Genomic DNA, 23,506 nt, shown 5'->3' with positions numbered 1-23,506 from the left:
ATATATAATAAACATGAGGTCGTAAACTAAGATGAGCTATATAATCTATATATCTATGTGATGTATCCTAGATTTTGTACATGCTGGCTGCATAATTTGCAGGTGCATGGAATCGTAATTTGTTTTATTTGCCTTTTGAAGATTTCTAGACTGGTTGCATTTCTTATTTCAGTTAGTATGCTGTTCCAAATTTGACTACACCTGTAAGATACTGTTTCAGTTCCATGTACCTGAAAAAACCATAGTGCGTACCAGAAGGAGAAGAGTTCCACGTCTGTTAGGCATCTTGGCTAGTCCTTGGCTAGGATCTTAGCTTCGATCAGGTCATATTAGAACTTTCGGATGTATGAATTAGCAGATTTTAGAGTAGATGAATATTGTATCGCTCTTTGTTCTCAAATAATAAGATAAAGAACAATTCGATGTCTAATCATCAAGTTTCTATAGACAATCCCTTGATCTAGTGATAAACATGGCCTAAACTGGAAATGAGTATACAAGCAAACCTCAAAGTAGACGATTCTAAACCGAGACTTATTAGCCTGTGTTTTATGCAAAATTATTATTCCGTTTAATGAAATTTCACTTTGCAGAAATCTGATTCTTCACTTGTCGGTTCAGAAACGAGACATCTGACAACTTATATGTATCATCTGTTTTCTGTGAACCAATACATGGCAGAACTGCCTATTGCCTACATAACAATACTTCTATTTTACATTCTTCTTGCATTTCCACCGTGCAGGAGGAATAATTTTGCACATCTTTCCATGCTTCTCATGGCACGAAGTTATAACAGATAACTGACATTTGAATTTGCATAATTCAACTTTGATGACACGACCCCTGCATCATGGGCTCCATTACGATATCCCAGTGTTAAGCTATCTAAAACCAACCGTAGTATTTGGAAATGCATTTAGGCGTTGTTGGAGCTATTTTAAGCCACTTAGAAAGTTTTGAAGAATATTTAAGCAGCTTACGTTACTCTTATGAGATTACTGGCTATGTTTATCTAATCGACAGACTGCCATGCTGACGAATTAAAACAAACAAACAAAAAGACTCTGCTGTAAACAAACGATTAAGGGATGGAATATTGTCTTAAAGGAAGCTCAGCTGCAGAAGGCCTGTTACCGATGCAGTGGCAAAGGAATAAACTCTTTTCGCCGTCTCTTCATTACAATACTACGTCAGCAAAACGTTAACGAGTAATCCTCTTTTTTGCATTAAAGAATTCTGGCTTACTTAATGACGTTGACCAGAAGTAAGTTCTCAATCATGATTGAAGATGAGCAGATGAACCCACGCGCTGTATGCATCAAATTAAGCCTCGTAGACGTTATAACTCTTTTGGGAGATCTCAACACGTGATATTTGTTTATTTGAGTCCAAGAGATACAGAATATCATAATTTAGGCAGCATCGTAACATGGCTTCTATGATGAAATTTACCATTTCTGTTAGGATTTCTGTGTTTATTTGCATAAATTTTATAAAAATCTTAGCAATTTTTGGCTATTTCTATATGACTGATAAATATAAATCATATTCTGATAAAAAATGAGCAATGTGTACATTAATTTCAGTCAATACAATAAGTCCCAATGAATTATGTAACTGCATCTGACAATAAACACATCGATAGTTGTTTCCATGAGCAAAATAAGCAAACACATTGGCAAATTTGAAATGCTACGCTAACAATGCTTTTTAAAGCGATGTCAATAAATTTGGCTGATGAAAAACAAAAAATCAATGTTTATCTCAACTGTATATCAACACGACCGTTTTTATCACTTTCGAAGCACGCTCCTTGGCATTATCTGCATTGACAAAGACACAATAACGCTAACAAACCTAATCATAACAAACCAAAACGAAATAACAAGTGTTCTTTCAAAGGCAGGGCAAATACTTGTACACGAGATGGAGTCAGAGGATTCTTAACATCACGAAAAAATTGTAGTAATGACAATTTGTCAGTGCATCTGCACCCACCAGAGACGAAAAGAAGATGTATTCTGTACGAATTTGCATATTGAGCGAGAGTATGGAGCTATATTAGAGTACATGGTAGAAGGCTATCGCCAGTCTTAAACAAACTTGAAGTTAACTTTGGAAGGAAAAATTGATTTAATCTAATTGCAATAATTCAGTCAGATAAAATGAAAAGCTATCAAAACACAGGAGGGCTATCAGAAAAGCAGGACCGTCAAGAACGTTGTACATGAACAAAATGTGTCACCTTTTTGCAATATTTACGAGTTTACATAATTTTGCATAATTTACATAATTCAAGTCGTTGTCTATGATTCTAGTTATATCTTCTGGAAGTGAGTGAAATCACAATATAAAGATACTGAGGAAAAGTAAACCAAAAAGTAATATAATAGTGGTGGCAGAGAAATAAGGTGTGGAGGTGTAACTTAAAAGCAAGGAATTGATGCTTCGTACAAAAGTTGTGGGTAGTAGTGGGTGAAGTGAAGAGAGGTACGATAAACGGTTTGGAAATGAATAAAGATTCAAGAATCACATGGTGGATGACACGTGGTCGAAGGCGAAGGCGAAAGTCATTCAAAACAAACAAACCACATCAAGAAGAAATTCGACTTTTGTCTTTTTGAGTAACATTTCAAAGGGCATAGGACAGGGAAGTTTTGGCTCGCTCATAGGACAGTGAAAAATGAAATTTTTCCAGACTTTGATAGATAGATAGATATAATACGACTTTTCAAAATAGTGTCCTTTAAGTTTCTAAAAAGCCTAGTAACAATTTTGTTTAAAGTAAAGTTTAAGTATTTAAATTTGAAACGATAAAGTAATGCTGATAGATTCCTAAGTAGGTTGTAAATCTTAGAGACGTAAACAAATGTCGAAAGACAAGAACAAAAGTAACTGTTACAAATTAAAGATCTGACGATTTGTACCAACTTGCCAAGAAAAAAGCACTTCCCTTCGAAGAGCTCAATCTCCAGCATAACAGAGCACTGTTAATTCCAGATTACACACCCACCGGCTATGTATTTAGCGAGAGTACGCTAAGATCTCTCAGATCCCAGCACCAGGGGACCTACTTTTGATTTTTTGTCTAAGGATAATGCTTCGACATGAGACCATCAGAAAAAGGATTTGCGACTGAGCTTCAAAATGAAACCGCGCTGAGGAGAAATCAGTTCTCATTGCTTGTTGCTTTCTTCAACTGGGTCTTTCGGATTTATCTTAAAGAGCTTACTATCATCCGTGAAAGAGATCGGACACTGAGCAGCCCCAGTTGGTGACCAACAATCACCAACAAATCCGACAAAGTTTGGATATTGTAGAAGTAACAAACATAACTAAAACGCAATAACATCTCTCTCTCTCTAAAAACCAAGTGGAGAGGAGTATATATAAAAAGAAGTTATCTTTGTGAAAAGCTTCTATCAATGCTAACCTGTTAAGAATACAGAGCAACCTGACATCTTAATTCGCGATTCGAACTATAAAGTTCTTTTCTATAGCAAAGTCATATTGATAAAGCTCATACCTCAAAAAATGATGCTATCCAGCTGGCTCTAGCTGTGTGCGAAGAACCTGCGTCAAAAACATTGCAATTAAATCAGATTGAAACGATATATCTAACGACAAATCTAAATGCAGCACGGGAAATACAACACGGTTACGCTAACACCAAGCCAATCATTGGTTAAATCAAAATTCCCTCACAACTGAAATGCAAATATAATCAGAGGTCAAGCCATTAGCTCGCAAATAAACAGCAACATGTGTCTCCATCGTTTAGCTTTATTGTAAACAATTAAAAGACGCTACGCACGACAACGTCTGCAATAGGCAAAGTGCTACTGGCATTTAAACAAACGCATTTCCTTACAATTAATCTTGAGCTATATACAGAAATAGACGAGGTGATTGTAGCGATTTGCAGTGATGACCTTAAATCAAATGACGTAACCTTTTTTTTTTTAAATTGTTTAGAAATGGCTCTGGTAAGCAGATGGTAAGCAGGCATATTCGGTAGGCAGGCATATTCTGTAAGGAGGTCATAAAACATATATCTATCATGAAAAGTCAAATCCTGAAATTCCCTGTGATTATTACATCCGTAGTTGTCATTCATTCGTTGGTGTTAGTCACACCAAATGTTGCTTGAAAACTTGTGACTGTAAACTAAGTGTGACTGTAAGATGAGCTTGATTGAATAGCTTTGCATATTTGGGTCTAAATTCTAAGTGACTGTAACCAGTAGTGTGACTAACAAGTAGTGGACTGACTATAAGCGGAATCGACTGTATTGGAGTATAGCTGATCGCTTGAATCGCTGATATCTCAATCATTGTTTAGCAATCATGATCATACACAAATATTATCAATACCAATCATTGTCAAAATCAAAGTGATCATTACAAGTGATCATCAAGTATCATTTCCATCAACAACGGTGCAATTATCACCACCAACTATAAAAAAGTTAACCAGAGTTCTATGAACGTAACAACACCTAGGGCTGATTGTATAAACATTAAATTGCATTAGAAAAATCAATATTAGGAAAATTTTGAAAAAGTCAAAAAACCATCTGGATTTTAGATCATCCTTCAAAAACGCTGATAAACTAAGAAAGTGCTTAACGTCAGGATTGATTAATTACAAAGTAGATTTTGTTAGCCGGTAACCTGCCTCGTCAACAATAATATTAAACAGTATCAATCATCATCAACCTCATTAGCTTTATAGACCACCGTTGTCACGATATTTTATGAATATTATTACCCAACATTATCAGTAATCATTACAAACACAACGAAAACCATCCTCATCATTATCGAACACAATACAAGGAGCAATCAAAATGCAAATTGGCCTGTCAAAGTGCCACTCATTTCTATCCATCCAGGTTGCAAAAGTCGAAAAAGGTACTGATGCTCATCTTCACTGACAGCTTGTCAGCACAACAATGATTAAGTGTCATCTTCGTGAGACAAACAAAACACACATTACTGTCAACTATGATATTTGCAATGACGTGATTTTGATATCCATTTTGACTCCAAGTGGATAGAACAGGAAAGGCTGTACGCAGTTGGACTACACCATTAACTGATACTAAATATTCTTCAGGATTACATTGGCGCAGTCGTAGAATAAAACAATATAAAGGTGCTATAGATGCATCAATGTTTTAGTATCAGAATTGAAAACGATAGCGTCAACTAGCATTACACAGTCATTTTATGGGGAGATAGAGGGTCTTTTCACCACCAAGCAAGGTCTCCCTTTGAAGAAAGACAAACCCCACGTGATTGTATAATTAAAGCCTCGATTACGTTTGTATATAAACTCTAACCATTAACCTCCAATTCAGACAATTACTTACTCGTATCACGAGTCGCTGTCTTCATTTCGTGTGTCACTCTAGAGTAGCGGACTTTTGTCTCCGTTACACCTTTCCCAATCGTTACAATAGAACAACAAGCACGTAGAAATTAATTAATACTGCGCATGCACTTGACAGCATAGACGGGGGATGAGTAATTCACGGGCAGGCCATCAGTTGTACCTCTCCGCAACATGTTCTGCCCAAAAGAAATGTCCAAACATTCTCAACACAAGACAAGAAGGGAGCCGAGGTTTTGAATAACAGGAAACGCGAGACAACTTTCAATTTTGCATGTAACAGCGGTTGAATTTCGAGGCACCAGTCAACAATGCGCATTTAAACCAAACATAAACATGTAATCTAATATATGTATGTTTAGATTGGGCCTCCAGCCAAGGAGAGAAGGCAAATAATTAATATAGAATGACGTTTAATCTCCAATATATTGTAATTAGTTTGTTTTCATATGTCAGGTTTCAATAATTTATAAGCAGCAGAATGGTATATCAAAGAAAGAAAGAGGAAGAAATTATTAAATAAAGGAGATTTGTACAAGATTTAAGAAGTTTACATTTCCAGGTTTAATTTGGCATACTGTCCCAAGATATTTGGATTTAGATTGATTAAAAATCCTTTCTATAGCTGCAAAATCGTAGTCGAAGTAAAGGATATGTAGTCTGGTGTTTTTGGACGTCGGAAGTGCGGTGCAACGAGTGAAAGTGCCCAAAGGAAGAAAATATCCCACACATCTCCTATTTTGCCTAAAGAAGGCAAACTTCAGCTAGGATTCCCGCCCAGTTAGCGTGGTATTGAAAACCATAGGAATATAGAGAAATATGAGACAAAGCAAGTATATGAATAAGGTCGATGGATAAAATGGAGTATCGTCACTTCTGGTGGCAGACTGGGCCAAAAACATGGGAATTCGCGAAACAAAGTCAAAAGAAGACGAATGTTCATCCAACAGCCATTAAAGCTTCTTCAACATTTTAGGCTTCACATCAGCTACCAAGGTCGGGTATGTTAATAGGTGTATCATTGAGGACAGAAAGTTACAATTTGACGTCCCAATGAAAACAACTTGACAATAAACTGAGCAGTAACAGTAGAGAATGATTAAGAAATTATTTAAAAATTCCTTTTTGATCTCCGATCAGACTTTACTGGATATAAAGATCTCCTCCACAGTGCAGTATAATGAAGACTTCTACAGCGCAAATGTCAATTAGGGTTAAACTATGACATACAAACGACTTAAAAGAAAGCGTCCCGTTTTGTCATAGGTCTGTGGCATTTATTCTCAGGTATAAATCACATTATGCAGCCAAGGGCTTAACATATCGTTGCCTAACTCCTTTGACCCAGGATGAGGGTTTATCGGGAAAATTCATGAAATCTAAGAAATTGGATTACTGAGAATGGAGAAAACTAAAGAAACCACGAAACAAAAGCAATTCACTAAACACAACACAGTATCTAGAAAAATAAATTTTAGGCTTTTTGAAATTATTTAGAATGGCAGAGAAAACCTTTTCAGCGACGTGTGAGAAAGCGGTCGTTTTATCAAATACATTACAAACACCAAATTTATTTGTTTGCAGTTGATAGGTGGGTCAAACAAGATCTTTTACGTTTTTCAGTCAGATCAAATGAAAGACGTTATACAAGAAAGGAATTTTCAAAGACTGTCAAAAATGCTTACGAAACGAATAAGGAAAATTACATTTAGCTATGAGAATGAAGCAGAAACCTAGTTTTGGAGACGTTTCTTCTCCTTTTCATAATTTTCATGATAGATTTTGCAAAAACCAAAAATGTATTTATATCTGCATCATAATATAATATAATGTCCAAATTGAAGGGAATCGTGAAGTGGTATCTCATATGAATTTGGAAAAGGGGTGATTCAGCTACCAAATGGCTTCTAATATCAGGCACGGTAGTATTAGTTTATCAAGCCTGGTAATGACGTCACGCAAATATGAAAAAGGGTGTTGTTATTCTATCAGGTAAAGTGCCTTACAAAAGTGCTGATGAACCTTATATGGCATCCTCATTTAGAGATTGGCCTTTCGTAAGAACTCATAATTTGCATTTCACACTAAATTTTTAAAATTTACTTTCTCCTCAAGTAAAATGCTATTTCTCGGCAACAACCTAAATAAATTTCATGGCTTTTATTATTGGGAATTTCTAATTGCTGCACTAATTTTGATCTCTAAGAGGTCACCTCTTCTTCCTGACTCTATATGTGCTACTAAACTATACTTCTGGAATCTTTAATCTTGAAAATGATACAGGTTCTTTCGATACTCTCGAAACTTTGCCTTTGTGTTGATAACAAGCTAGTCTGTCGTAATATCGCTAACATATCACTCTCTGTTGCAATATCGACAGTTCGCTACAACGCCATGAAGGTGGATGAAATAAAAAGACAGAAATTTGTTCTGTAATTCAGAGCGATTTTTTCAAGGCAAGTTGAAAGCACTAACACTTGTTACGCTTACAACGGCTGGTAATTTACTTGTGCTATTGATCATGTATCAGCTTTTGCACTACTACCAGGAAAAGACAAGTCAAAGGATCAAAATAATAGCAAAAAACAAAAGATCAACAGATCTTTGCCAGTTTTGTCCTGTAAAGCATTGCAGAACGGCTTTTCAAACAGCAAAACATTAAGAAGAGATGGTAGGGTGTTTATTCCTAAAAGCATATGCTTCTACCTTAATGACAAGACGTTTTGCAATTTTTCAGCTATTTATCCAAACGGCAGCCACTTTTCAAAATGCATTGCTGATTTAGTGATATAAAAAGATAAAACTCCTAAAATCTATAGTGTCAACGAACATTTTATGCAATTACGGTACCTTAAAACAACACGGATATAAAAAAAATCAATTTAGAGAGTTTCTTTAAGCAGTGAATCTTGGTTTCCTTCGCTCTTCGTTCGGATATGCGAACACTGTCTTTGATAACTACGAAAACTTTATGAAGCCGTTTACAGTTGGAACACGAAGCACGAAATTTCAATACCAAGCCTGGAGGCAAGTACGGCTTGTTTTCAAACCTGAAACTACAGATAATCAATAACTCCAAATGTTTTATGCTAGATAGAAATTCTCTCCAAAACACATGATCAACAATAGCTTCGCACAGATTTAACTTTAGTTGCGCAGGATTCACATAACCAGAAATGTCTCTACACACATGGCGATACAAAGCCTTAAACAGGCTTGATAGATCTCTATAAATCAAGAAAACATGCACACAGCAAAGGTGAAATGATCACCAATCGTGCGCATAGCGTTAAACGCACATGTGATGATCAGAGAAACCATACGTATGACTTCATTTTACAAACAGAAAAAAGAAAATGAGCCGTGCAAACCTTATGTATCCAAATTGTTTCTGTCAAAACCAGAAAGCCTCTCGACCCTGTGCGAAACTTCACAGATGAGTCTAAATCCCCGAAACTTCACCTAGTGTTTTGTCATATGCAAATGCCGGTCTTGATAAGGCTTTTGGACAAGTAATGTCTTTGAGCCCCCACTGTTTCTATCAATTCATATTGAACAGGTGTCTTTGGCGATTCAAAATCAACTTCACAAATACCTCGCTTAAAAGCTGATCTAGACAAAGACTCGTAAACATACCTGAAAAAGCAACGCTCAACGCGGCCGTTACAAATTCGTTAGTAGCGAAAACAATGCCATCTCAGTAGTAAGCATTGAGCAGCCTGACAACTTTAACGATAAAGCAACAATCAGAATTGTAGTTACTTTCAATTTAGGTCTTGTAATCTTACAACACTAAATCTATAAATAAAAATACTGGCTTTGTTGTTTATACTACAGAAAGAAAACGAAAATCAATATTGCAGTGTTCGGAATTGTCGCCAACGCTCGGCGTAATAAGCGGTTTGACGCATTACGTTTTCGCTACACTTCATCAAATGAGAAACATATGGGAAGTAATATTTCCGATCCTCTTATACGTAAACAATTGATATCATTTTAGTTTGTGAAAAGCCGCGGGACGTTGTTCATGCGATGAATTTCACCCGACAAAAAGCCTCATTTTTGTGTTTACAAATAAACGAAGCATACACATGCGTATAACGAATGTCAACAAGCAATGACGTAATTTTCAGGAAAAAGACACAAATGCATTTATGGGTTGCATTCTCATAACCTGAAAAGTGGGATTTTTTCACCATTTCACTTTCTCACATATTATTGAGACAAGGCAGTTAATTTTTTGATAAAAATATTACGATCAAGGAATACAGCGGACGCTAAAATGGTGGTCAATTCTATTGCGAATCTAAACATTTTTAGCGGATCTTTAATCCCAGAAGGAAAATATCTCCCATAAATCTAAATGGTAAGAAATATTTATATGGCGAGAAATTTAAAACACCTCGTTCCTTTCGATTATAGTTTTGATTCAAATTCAGAAAATGAATGAGAATTGAGCATGAATTGAGCGATTAAAAGCTTTATCAGATTCTATCAAGCAAAAAATTAAATAATACAATCATCTTTTCTCTGTGATTTCAAGCTGTAACCAGCTTGACTGGAAAAGAAAACATACCTTTACCGAAAAGTAAATAACGAAAATCCAAATAAAACCAAAGATAAGCTGTTTGGTTCGCCTCATCAAAGTCGATCGTTATCGCATCATCTACATACAAATAGCCCCCTGCATTTAGGATTAAACATCGCATTAAATCTCCACAAATCTCTCCAATGCTTCAAAACATGAGGTCAATATCTCGACAGGGAAAGTAAGAGTTCATGGAATAATAATGGACAGTTAGATTGCCGTTCTGTGTGTAAGTTGCGAACGTTTATCTTGTTACGTTTCAAAATACCTTACATTTTAAAAAGATATTCGTGGAAAAGTATAAGAAAAAAGAAAGAAATGATGGAATAGTCTGTTAGAAAGATGCACAAGCAGTTAACCTCCTGGCTGAAGGAATGATGATGATGATGATGATGGTGGTGATGGTGTATAAGAAATGAAAAGCCTGCAGCTCCAGTATTCTTAAGAGTTGGAAATCCTATGCTTAAAGTGAGAATCTCTCACCTCGGACAAGATCAAAGCACTGAACCGAAAACATGAATAGATGGCGTGCTCCAGCCAAGACGTCATCTAAGTATTTGATTAAAAACCCATTGACATATATTGAATACCTTAATGAATCACTTGAATTGAACAAACAGTCTGTGATGTACTGTGGGGAATCTAGACATTATTAGAGCATGTACCAAAAGACGTAAATATTCTTACACGAAAATTCAAACTGCACAATATTAGCCGAGCCGAAAGTTAATTGAAAGGAACAGGTAGTGATAGCATTTCACTAGCAGATTACCACGATAGATAATCTTAATAATTATCTTTCTGAATTACTATCAAGGCCAATGCAAGCATCAAATCAAAATTCAGGCTGTGTTGCTTAAACTCAATAAAAATCTACCCCTAATGCATCCCTTTGACCACATGGACCGAGTGTCAGTTTACTTTAGCAAAGCTAAGAATATTTCAAGTCAACGCGCAAGTAACAATTTCACTCGGGGATTTTTTTGAAATTTGCTTATTACATAAAATACAAATCTTGAGGTCCAAAGTTTTTTATGTTTTAGTTGGTAGTGCTATTGGGAGGCCCTGTTGACCGTCTTATAAGGGAAAGGAGGGAGGGGGTAAGAAGAGAGCGAGGTGATATAAGATTTTTGTTTTAGGTCATGTATCAAGGGGATATCAAGGTTATGTAAGTATCTGGCATGAAGCATAAAGAAGCACTCGGTCCTCAGTATACAAACTCTGGATAAAAGAAGATGTGATGGAACAGGAAAATCGTACATTTTGAAGGAAAACTTGGCAAGGATATGCACAGGAAACTTCTGGAGAGTGTCAAGGGACCAGACCAGGAATGGTATCTGTGATCTCCTGGCAGCAATGTCCGTGGAAGTAAAAGATAAACATGTGAAGCATTTTCAATGATACAGGACCGGTCGGAGAAAATATTCCGTCAAAGATAACATAGAACTAAACACACACGTGACTCCGCAAAAAAGCACCCCAGTCTGATTTGACATTAGGTATTGTATGGCAGGGTGGAAGATTCTAGAGCAGATTTTGCCATGTCAGTTATGCAGACTCCTATTATGTCTATGTTCGCGTATGATATTCCTGCAAAATCGTTTGTTTGTCACAAGTAAATTGAAATACTTTTCTCAACGGTCTTAAATTAGCCGCTAATGACATAGGTTTAATTGACGTGCGGTCGCTCACCTTGAGCGTAAACACAGTGCAATTTTTCAAAGACATAACCCAGCATTGACCTAATGATGCGATACTCTCCGCTATACGATCAACTCCACGTCATTTAGACACCGATAACTACGCGAATTTATAGAGAACGCCGACTTATTTCCTTAAGCGCTATCATTACGGCAATTTTCGGAGATAAGTAGCTCTACTTAAAAGAAACTTTCTGGGCCAATCTGATCTATTTCCAGTGGTAACGTTCAAGAAATGTGATTTCCGAACGGAAGCAAATCGTGCTTCGGCCATAAAATCAAAGATGTTGGACCGCATACAGGAAACAGCAGGGCAGAAAAAACTCAACTCTTTAGGAGAGTATTGAAGATTACAAGCAAAATTTCTGAAGATTACACCGTTGATGTTTAAATGATTACGTTCGAGTTTCTTCAAATTCTGTTGAAGGATAATACAAAGCTTTCGATTCGGAAAATTTCTGAAATCCATTTCTGAAAAACGTTTCGGATGATAATCTTTTGACAGTCTATTTTGATAATAATGACACGATATTGAAGACAGTTGTAGACAGACATGCTTTAAATCCGATTTTGCAAGCAGCTTACCAGGCGTACTGCTCAAAAATGAAGTTCTATGAGTGAATTGATCAAACAAATGTCAGTATAAATGGTCATTTCGCGTAATTTTATAAAAGCAAAATAAAGCGGCAGAATGCGAGGAAACCTTTGAACTTAAACGGCGTGAAAACACAACAAAATAGCAAAGCAGGCTTTGTTCTTTTTCTATAAACTTTGGAAGACTTTGCTGCCGAAATAATGTCTGATTTTCTAGACCCTTTATAGACTCAACAGTGAAAATGCCAACACTTGGACACAAATGTTCGTAAGAGTTTAAATCGAAAAGGTCTCATTTATTTAGCGAGTAAGTGAAAACGCCATAAATATATAATTTTGAAGTTTTTCGAATTCAAGCATATAATCTAGGAAAAAATTATACTGCTGCAAATGAAAAGAAAGGACACCTATCGAATTTCACCGAGATATATCAAAATGACACAGGTTTCGCATTAAACTTGGTGTCTTTCACGGTCCATAATTTACGGCAAATTCGCAACAAATTCAAGTGAATTTCCATTTTAAAAGCATTGTGAATTGATTGAATATTCCAAGTTTAAAATGTTAAAATGAATTGTTAGTCTACTGCGAAAGCATGGAATTAACGATATTCTCAACACTGCAAATGTCTTTTGATGAACATAAAAAGTCGAGTCGAGGATGAGAAGATTTTCACTTGTCATTTAGCGCTAGAAGAGTTGGGTTTTCGCGCATTTAATGTATGGGGAAATTCAAAGAAAGAAACAACACCTCAAAAGATTAAATGAAATTTTAAGAAGGCCAGCGTAATCTAGGTATATCAAACAAAATGTTCTTATAAAGGATGCACTCTATAAAATAGAGCCTTAAAGCAACTGTCCCATAGGTCATCAGCTACTTTTGCAGCAGATGCAGCGTGTATCAACTTGCAAACATACTTTAATTGTTTCATTGAAAACAAAAGCAAACAAGTAGATAGGTAGTTTGGAAAGCCTTTCCATTAGTCAAACACAACGAAATTGTGAAACGATCTCGCCTTTTAATGGAATACATTATACAGAAGCAAATGATTCACGGCTACCTTGTTGTCTTTGTTCACTTTCAAGCATTGAAAAGAAATTCAAACATGAATAGAGCCAGCTGATTTTATTCTCACGTCAGGGAATGTTTTGCAACAGAAAACAGCCTTACATGTGTGGATTTCGGAGATGAACTCAACCAGAGACTACATACAATCTTATTTTATTTCTTAAATAGATGCAAAATTAATCGACCAAAGTGCGATAAATCCTACTTCCAGTCAGGAAAATGAGCATATTCTTTTAAAAGCCATTAATAGTTGATTTGAGGGCAACCAAGACCCCACGGAGATCGATTCTGATAAAATGCAGAATTCATCATTAAAGAATGCCGTTAAACTGGTCAGCACCGGCTGATATCTCATCTCTTCAACTTCTACTGAGCTATTTGGCATCTGGACTTATTGCAAATGCAACTCATTCATTATTCTAATTAAAGAGCTTTAGCTGATATCAGATTTAAGATTCTAGGTCTCATCTTCAAAGAATACCATGATATTCATAAGTTTATACATAAAGTTCGAGGAAAGCGTTCTATTCTATTGACCTAACTGTGTACAACTTCGTCTAAACGCTATGAGACATTGCTAAAAAACAGTAATTTTCATTCGTAAAATCTTTTTACGAAAATCAGTATTATGAATAATCTTCCTTGAAATTGTTCCCAGCATGTAAATCTAGTTATTGAAACAAAAGAAACAGAAAATTATAAATACTTTTTTAAATTTTCATACTTTCATCAAGCTTTGGCGCCCAACGTGCAACTCAAGACAAATTCAGTTCACACAGTCACCTTTTGCCATTCATGAACAATACTACATTAAAAGTAACTTGTTCATAAAACAATGTCAAAATCCACACGACGCTCAAAGAAACACAAGAAATAGTGGTTGTCAAGAATGGTTGCAATTTTATTTCAATTGCATGCTCTAAAAGGATTAAGCCATGAAACAAGGATACACTGAAATGTGTTATCAGTCTGAAATTCACAAGTCACTTCACAAGATAATTTTATCTTAATTTGACTTTATTGGCTATTATATACTATATATAATACGCTAATTTAAATAGCACGAAGTTCAAAGGAACTAATCAGAATAAGGAGGAAGATTTAAGCAGAAAAAGTTTTCGGAAGAAAGTAAAACTCATGACTATTTATTTTTCAGTATGCCTATTCAAATCTGTACATTTGTACAGGAAATGGAAAGCTTGCCAATTGGTATTTCTAAATGCGAGTGCACCTTTTGAAGCTCAAGTGTGTGAAAAACAGGTTGCAATCAACAATGGGCCAAGAGAGAGGTTAAACAAATGTTGAGTTTGACTTATATGACACTCGGCTATGATGAAGTAATCGGCAAGTTTGCTGACACACCATTGCTAAGGAGACTTTTCATGCACTGAAAATCGTCGATTTCGTTTCTCTAGAATCTTAATTATCAGTCCTATTGCGAGTTTTACTGTTCATCAGAGATACTGATTACTGATGGTTATAATTATCCAATGCCCAAATACAGATGCTGGCTTTTCTCTGACCGACTTATCAAAATCAGCACAAAAGTGATGCTGCAAAAGATACATATTGTTTTCCATGTTTTCGGCATTTGAGAAATCTGCGCATGCGCTTGATGACATCCCAATTCAATTCAAACACGTTGTTGGAAAACTTGCAAGCTGTGCCCCCTCCCTAAAAGTCACTACCCACGACGCCCCTGAGTATTTCTGAACCATATACAGATTGGCAAAATATTCTCAACGAATTCTGTGCAGGAGGAAAAATTCTCGGTGCAAAGAGTTTTTACAGGGGAAAATTAAGTGAAAAACTCAGCAAAGCTTGCTGCGAGGGTGGCCCCGGATGCAAACAAGTCACATAATGGGGGACAAAGTTCCACTGTGTAGTTATGCGAAATGAATGCCAAAGAATAAGAAACGCCTGGCTGAAACTGGAGTCAGGTTTAAAAAGCGTGTAATATATTGATCAAGTAGAGAAAATCTTAATACAGAGTACAAACTTCTTGCCCTCCAACGAATTAAAAATCTTTGGCAATCTAAGAACCTCAAACAATCGACATTTGCTTTCTATCGACTTGATTTCAGAAAAAATAGTTCTCTTAATGTGTTGTTGACGAATCTCTGGCAAAGTGACAGGTGTAAAGGGCAGGTTACATCCTTCTTCATTTAAATAAAGGCTGATAAGCTGGATGAAAGCTCAAAATTACACAATGTCGTATCAGAAAGCTGAAGTATTTTCAGAAAAATATATCCATAACAAACGCTCCAGAGCTTGATAAACCTACTTTAGCTGATTTTGTCGCATTAATATTCGATGAATGCGGTAATACGACTATTAATTATTATTTGAGTAACGAAATCATACGCTATTTTAAAAGATTTCAATCAGTAAAAAGTGTGACAAGGCAGATGGTTTTTCTTAGCAGAAAATTGCCCTTCGCTGTCACAAAAGAAAGAACACTAGGACAAAGTGGCAAACTTTGTGGACAAGAAAAGACCACCCCACTAAATACGTCAAAGAAAGTAGTTTGCTGTGCAACTCCAGCCTTATTCTGCTCGAGGGCGTGGCGTTACTGTTTCTACTGGGAGCGTGGTAACAAAGCCTAGCCACAAACAGCATAATAGTTCAAAATGTTCCTTGGACTTTATAATTATGTTTTGGCCTCATATCTGCTAAAGCAGCACAAAAAAGAGTTGAAATAAATACGATTTGTCCACACTATACCCTTGAACATTTGTACTAATATTTTGGCAAATCTAAGCCGACTATACTATAAAAGAACTACAACTTAACGAGAACAGTTAACATCGTTGTAATACTCTCACTTGAATAAAAACAGTTTAATGTGAACACAGAAACTTGCGTTGTAAGGAAGAAAGGGATGCAAAAGAAAACATAAACATTTGCAATAACGAGAACCTGGATTTAATGTATGATGTTTATTTCCTAAAGCTGCCACCGTTCCTAAAGTCTTTTCGTGATATTCAACATCTCAATATTACCCCTTAATTTTAGTCAGAGGCGTAACGAAGTCTAAGGCGCAATGCCCCCTCTAAACAAAGTTGAAGATCGAGCTATTGGGAAGGTTTGTAGAGCCATCCCCCCTCTAAACAAAACATCGTTCAACTGTGTGGGCTTATTCAAATTAGTTTCTGGAGGGAACTTTAAGTTACAATTGAAAACCTCTCGATATATCTCTTAACAAAACTCTAAAGCAAATGGTGTATTCAAGATGAAAAGGGGGGTCCATTCCCTGACTTCTGAAAACAAGGTCCTCCTAGCCAAATAACCAAGGCTCACACCAAAGTTGATAGACTCATATCATATCATTCTTGTGATATCTTTGTTGTTGTACTTTATACGATTTCCTCTGAAGGTCGAAATTTGAAGAGGCTTTCCAATATTCGGTGCCACGTGTTCAAAATGTTGAAACTTTCAGATCAGTTGGAAGTAATGTATTGATTAATCAGGACATTCAAAAATTTTGTAGTTTTGCCAACCATTTCTTCTTTCGATAGGATTTATTCTATACAGCCAAACCAACATTGTATAGATCTTTTCGGGGTTTACGACACCACATTGAATTCTTTTGTTCTTTGATGACGTCAAGTGGGGCAAACTCGTAAAAATTGATGGCGTGAAAAGGCCATGATACGATTAATTGCGATATGAAATCTTTTGGTGATGCTAAATGTTTTTAAAAGCATCCAATTTTTTTAATTGGAGATGAAGGTAGGCCTTAACTTTGCTGGAAATGATTTATTGCTGTTTTGCCTAAGCTAATTGCATCGCAAATCCCTCACAATGTTTTAAATGTTTTAAAAAGCCTCATTCCTCAATTTTCTTCATAGCATTGGAACAGCAAATCGTATCGACATAAACATGAATAGACAGACAAACCAAACTTCTTTTCGATAAACCCTTTGTACCAAGGAAACAACTCCATCGCAGGAACTGCGAACACATGGAGCAGAAGGGCATAGCTCGACAAATAATTTCTACACTAGAACACTGAATCACGTTCCTCTTTGTTTTGGTCAAACTGAAAATATTTTCCACCATAATCTGCCCCGTGGTCCTTGCATATGGCTTATGATGTCGATCAAACAGAACATTCTACAATGACACGTCTCCCCAGATCATAATTGCACTAAATGCATTAAATAGCTAATCCACAGCTATTCTAATAAGATCAGAGAAGATTAATCTCTAATGTAACGAGAAGCTGCATAAAACAAACTTCGTTTTGCTGGGATTAATTCGACGATAAACTGGAAACACGTCTCTAAAACTAGCACAATTTTAAAATGATATTGATGTGCTTTCCATAAGCAAATCTTTTCCCCGCTTAGATACATATTATCTGAGTATATAGCAGATTTGTTGAATTTTCAGAGAGGTTTTGGTCGCAATGGACCAACGAAGGCTGGCATTCTCTCTTGGTTGAGTTCCTTTATTCGGAATACCAATTTCTAGCATCAACCCACGTGTTTTTCAAAGCATTAAAAGCACATTCTATGGTTCATAGTAGACAAAAAGGAATTGAAACCAACTCACCCTTTTACTTTCGTGCTAAAGGCAACTTGTTTATCTTTAACAGAAACGTGTACGTGATCTTGTGAGCTACAATGTCGAAGAGCACGGTGACTCCAAACACGATGAACAAACTGATCCTGTTGCTTGTGCTTTCAAAGTACGGCCTACAAGAATACAGGGCAATATCGTCAGAATACGAATGAAAATAGTCAACAATGAGATGCGTGTATGGAAAATTTGATAAGTCGATCAACTGGCTCTTTGTTTAGCCAACAAAAGCTGGTTTGCTGCGTGTACACTGAAGCATTGAATTATTTCATGTTTCAATACTGGCAACAACCTGTTAATTTGATCACATCCGTCATTTGTAGACCCTTTTGGACTAATGTTGCTTTAATATCAACGTGGAAGGAAAGGGCCAGCCATAGAAAACGTGGGTGCATCGAGGAAAAACCTTCTTGATTCAGGAAAAGGTAATATATTGTTGCAAAAGTCAAACAAAAAACGAGGGCTGTGCAAGGCAATTTTTGTCGAGTTCATATACATTAACACAGCACACAAACTCGAAAACTACTTTGTAAACTCAATTTTCCTAATATGTACAATCCTTGACAAAAGTCCTTGGAGCACCCTGCGACCAATGAAAGATTTTGAAGAAAAAAAGGTTTCCGGCTGTAAGATACAGAAATATCGCCCCTCCCCCCCAAAAACAATGTTGGCTGAAGAGTCTCTTACTTACCCTAGCTGATAAACTGACATTGGACGAATTTCAAGCTTTGAAACTGTTGTTATTCAACATTGTTTCAAGGGGGAGAGAGGGATGCTACTGAAATTATGCGAAGTTTTAGCTTGGTGTACCAAGACGTTTGGCAAGGATTGTAGATAAAAAATGTAATTGAAAATTAAGAGCTTTCTCGACACCATCACTATTTTGATACTTTTATCACCAGAGCTAGATAAGTACCAAATAATTGACCTTGAAAACACTATTTAGCTGCCATATGCCTTGATATTACTGACAGTAAGCTACAATAAATCAGAATTCAATATTATGTGATGTGGCAGGATCTATTGTCACGTTACGTTACTTGAAAGTTTACAACTGCCCTTTACATTCTTATATTTTAACCAACGTTATGATAAATAACTGATATAACACAACAAGAAGTTTAGGCTAGGAGGCAATAAATTTGTCATTAACATGAATAAAAAAATTAGGACAATAGAACTATATATATATTCAAAAACTCATTCTATAAAATGATAGTATAGACGATAGTATATCAACTCAAAGAAAACAATTTCGTAAGAAGTTACAGTTATATATATGTATATAAATAGAAATATCACTGTAAGTCTATTTAGAGAATTAGATAAAACTCAGAGAATTTTATTTCTTCAGGTAGTTAACTTCTTTAAGAATAATGGTCTTTTAGAAGAAAATAAGCAAATCTATTTCAGACACAAGAATGCAGAAGTCTGCCTATACAGCCTGGCTAGCTCGCAGAACAAAAACAGTTATTGAATCAGCAAACGTTACTAAAAAGAGAACGCCAACTGCCTAGAAAAGAGTCTTTAATCGAAAGTTTTCGTATCAACTTATATAATTCAGAGATGCCTTCTCGAGCTTGTCAGACCAAGCCGTTGCCATAGCGACCACAATATGTACAAGCACGAACACGCTTTCTACTAATGAAACGCCAACTTGCCTGTTTTGTTTACATAACAAATCAATAGCAGCCTTATATTAAAGCCCAATTACCAAGGCAAAGCTATTTATCTGGATAAAGCTGGAGTTGGTACAGCTCTTTCTTGACAGCTGGTCACACGCTGAGATAAACAGGTTGCAAACAAACTAAGACATACAAATACGAGGAAGAAAATTGAAAGCAGGCAGGTGCATTTCTATTGATTGACATATTCAGAGTGCTTTACTTGGCGCCACATGGCTGAGTGCTGTAAATGAGCAAGCAAGTATACCAGCGAAACTCAAGGGCCACTTGAAGCATAAACTTTTCTTTTTTTATAAGAACAATTTTATAAGAACACGAGCCTCAAAACTGGTCGAAAGTTAAGAACAAATTAAGAACAAGCTGAGGCTGAGCTTCTGCAAAATGCAATTTTGAACAACGTTTTTTCTCAAAATCGAGGATTTTTAGCGATGTGTGGTTGCATTTTCGGTGAATATTCAAATTTGTCAGCAAATTAAGGCTGTTGTCAAATGAGACCTGAACACCTCCTTAGAGCGAACAAGCTAGCAATAGCACTGCTTACACCCTCTTAATTTAAGAACAAATTAAGAACAATCCAGCCTCAGATTTTCGAGAAAATTAAGAACAGTTAGCCTGAACTTGAATTTACTTGTTCTTATAAAAAAAGAGTGTAAGTAATTTCAGTGCAAGAAACAGACGAAATACAGATATAGAAATCCCTTCGTTAATAACTTGCAAGCAAGAGTAAACTAGCTGCAAAAATAAACTGGATGGGCTAAACAACATACAAAACCATTTATGGCCTTTTTTAATGGCATTAGATGAACAATTTCGCCTACTCATCTCTCCATCCTTCATCACTCTGGATATATATGGAAGATTCATAGCATTATAACATGTCAGTTATAGTAAAGATAATATTACATGTTGAATATTGTAATTATGATATTCGAGATGCAATATCTGTTGTAACGATACCTTCTGCAAAGAACTCGTATGCTTCAGAGAGCAAATAAACAAGCCGCGTGTAAGTGTAACAAAGGAGGACATCACGTACAGTGAAGTAATTGGTGGAAAAATCCTGCAGTTTTTTATCAAAATGTCGAATTTCCAGCAATATACCAACAAAATTTCAAAAGTGTCCCTTTGGCTTTGAAACCCAGCCTGATAATTTCATTCGGATGCCTTTAAGTAGCGACCAAAATCCTCTTTCTTCTCTTTAATTGTTTTAATAACAAGTAATTTAAAAACTATCTGATGCTTTTATTTCCCTGCCAGGTATTGAGTGCAAAAAATTCCCTTGAAACTGTCAGCTTTCGGTTTTTTGGTGAAGGTCAGAAACGCTGTGGCATTATCCCCCAACGAAAACTCGATAAGTCATTGGTCTCGAGTATTGGGGTATTGTGTGGAGGCATCATGACAACACGAGGTAAATAAAGCCTAAAGCATGTGCCATCGATATTAGTGCTTTTTCATTCTGAGCACCCAGCATTACTGCTGCCTTCAAAAATCTTCGAATACGAACTTTTATATATATATATATATATATATATATATATGTATATTGTTATGTCATGTTTCTCGTTTCAAATGCACAATACTTGTCAACCATCTTGGAGCAACAACGGTATTTGGGGCCATTCATATTAGATGTTTCTTCCAAATAATCTTGGGGCATTCTCCATGGATGTATTTAGGAAAGTCAGATGGCTGAGGTGTATTGCCGACATTAGTTTAGGAAAAGGTTGCAACTCAGCTATTACTAAAGGCGAAAATTTAACATAAGTCAAAAATTAACTGAAACTGCTTGGGTGTTCCAAGTAAATTTGACAAGCATTGCAACTACTTTTGTGGCACCACGAGGGGCGATTCACTCTTGAAAAAGCGTACGATATTTTTCCTAAAACAAAAGGATTTCTAGAGATTTTCAGATAAAACAATAGGATTTTCACAAAAGGTGAACGGGATTTTCTTAGAGTGATTTGCCCCTCGGCACCATATGCTCTACTGGTAATCTATAGTAAATTTTCGCACTAAAGTGAACAGAGCAAGCAGATAATGATTCAAAACCACGAAAACCAGCCTGGCATACGTGAAGCGAAGAAAAGGATCAATGGATTACTTCTTAATTTCGTTGGACTTCCCTCTCTAAACAGGCCACGAACCAAAATATGTTAATTAGAAATCACAGTCGCCAATTTACGTACGCAACTTCCGGTCAATTGTTCGAAATAGAAAGTTGGCCTAGGCAGATTTAAATATGGTATTTTGTGATTATAAAGGGCCTAAAGGATTTTGCGTGTTGCTGTGTGTTTCAATAGCATTCTATTCAAAAGCAAATACATTAAAATAAAAGGGGTATTTATAAATGAAAGCAGAAGTTGAAGGAATTAAGTTGCTTAGAAATTTTTTGATGCATTCGATACTTTGCTGAATAAACAATTGTAGTTTTTCTTGAAATCATCTTCTCATTCAAATTTTTCATCTCAAATGATGATAATGAGAATGATGATTAACTAGAAGTGGGGGTCTTCTTCTGACTCACTCTCCACAAAGATCAGAGTACTAGATTTTATCTAAACCCCCCAGCATTGATTTTTTATCACTTGTTCAGTATGCAGAGCATGGTAGTAGCGTACTTAAGATTCAATGGTGCACCTGGCATTTTTGGTTGACTTTGGGAACACACAGCTGAGATGCGGGCTGACACACTCAAAATCTATATAAATCGGTCATACCCTGTAAATGGGTCACTTTTCCGTGTCTTGCGAAGTTTATCAGGATTCAGATTAGGATAATTTTGTGAAAATAAGGATTACCGAGGATCACGTTTTGGTGGCCACATGAAGTCTTCTTTAAGCGTGTTTGTCATTATAAAATGTTGGTAGGCTCCTATAGTTATATTCGGGCTTTTACTGTTTTACTCTTGCAAATAGCGTATAAACTCTATACCAAAACAAATTTTTTTTCACCAAAAATAGGGTTTTCCCCAAAAAGGTACGCGATTTCAATAAAGTTATTTGCCCTGCAAATGTCTGGAAGGCACACGGGTCAAGCGAGGGCGGAGACGTGTTGCATGATATGTCTGTCTACAAAAGTCAGCAACCACCAATACCAGACAATGCTACCAGAAAATCCAATAAATTCTGTCACTTCTCCATGGTTTTCGACGCGTTGCGTTTCCTGACATGTAGCTAGATAAGCCTTCATTTCATCGTACTATTCCAACGCAAGTTATCGCCTTATAACCATTTGGAAAACACGAGATCCCCAAGGGCAACTTCCTTGAAAATTAACTAACAACGTCTATTTTCGATCGAAAACAAGACCTGGAACAACTTTTTGTATTGATTTTGTTATGTGGCAATTAACTTTAACAGGGGTTAATAGAAAGAAAATACCAAATTTTTCAATTTTTTTTTTAAACGCAGTTGAATATAAGAAGGCAAGATATGCTTAACCACACTGTTCATATTGCTGACATTTATGAAGTACTAACAAAAAGCGGGAGGAGAATCAGTCGAAAAAAGACAGTTGGTGCTATCATAGCCATGTTTGCTTGTTATCATTTTCTTTCATCATTAATTAGTTATTTCAAAGTTTACTGTTCACCCAAGAAGCCTTTTTGACTTCTTTGCGGTTCCAGAGTTTTTCCAGTATCATTTTTCAAACCCGTGACCGATCAGAGATATTCGTGAATGGCAGTCAACATGTTATTTGATGGCTAATATATATTAAAGCAAAACAAGAAAACACGTAGCTCATTCAAACAAAACTTTGTTGGCCATTTGCCGGCATAATTTGGTCCAGAAATTTCATCTGCTGATTGAACATTGACGTAACCTTGCGACCTCGGTTTTCTTTTTGAATGTCAATGTTTAGATTGTGAAACGCGGAACACAAAAGCCAGG

At 36.2% G+C, this 23,506-nt stretch overlaps 1 protein-coding gene across 7 annotated transcripts in view; it reads right to left on the bottom strand.

Annotated features, from left to right (window-relative positions):
- LOC135689240 (uncharacterized) overlaps positions 1 to 23,506 on the bottom strand; it is a 63,116-nt gene that overhangs the window by 27,994 nt on the left and 11,616 nt on the right. For 3 of the 7 annotated variants that reach the window (XM_065206395.2, XM_065206394.2, XM_065206393.2), the window contains exons 2-3: positions 17,905 to 18,047; positions 3,530 to 3,576 (exon numbers count right to left, since the gene is read on the bottom strand). The gene's annotated coding sequence lies outside the window, so the exon portion shown is untranslated. Of the gene's footprint in view, positions 1 to 3,529; positions 3,577 to 5,377; positions 8,732 to 8,768; positions 9,013 to 9,033; positions 9,664 to 17,904; positions 18,048 to 23,506 lie in introns of those variants that run through there. The other 4 variants (XM_089110111.1, XM_065206398.2, XM_065206396.2 and 1 more) reach the window with 3 other exon arrangements.

This window comes from Rhopilema esculentum, chromosome 9, assembly GCF_057945365.1.
Source record: "Rhopilema esculentum isolate cy_ngs chromosome 9, ASM5794536v1, whole genome shotgun sequence".
In the NCBI taxonomy this organism is placed as follows: domain Eukaryota; kingdom Metazoa; phylum Cnidaria; class Scyphozoa; order Rhizostomeae; family Rhizostomatidae; genus Rhopilema; species Rhopilema esculentum.
Note: the sequence above shows the minus strand (reverse complement) of the source record. Positions and strands in the feature narration are given on the sequence as shown.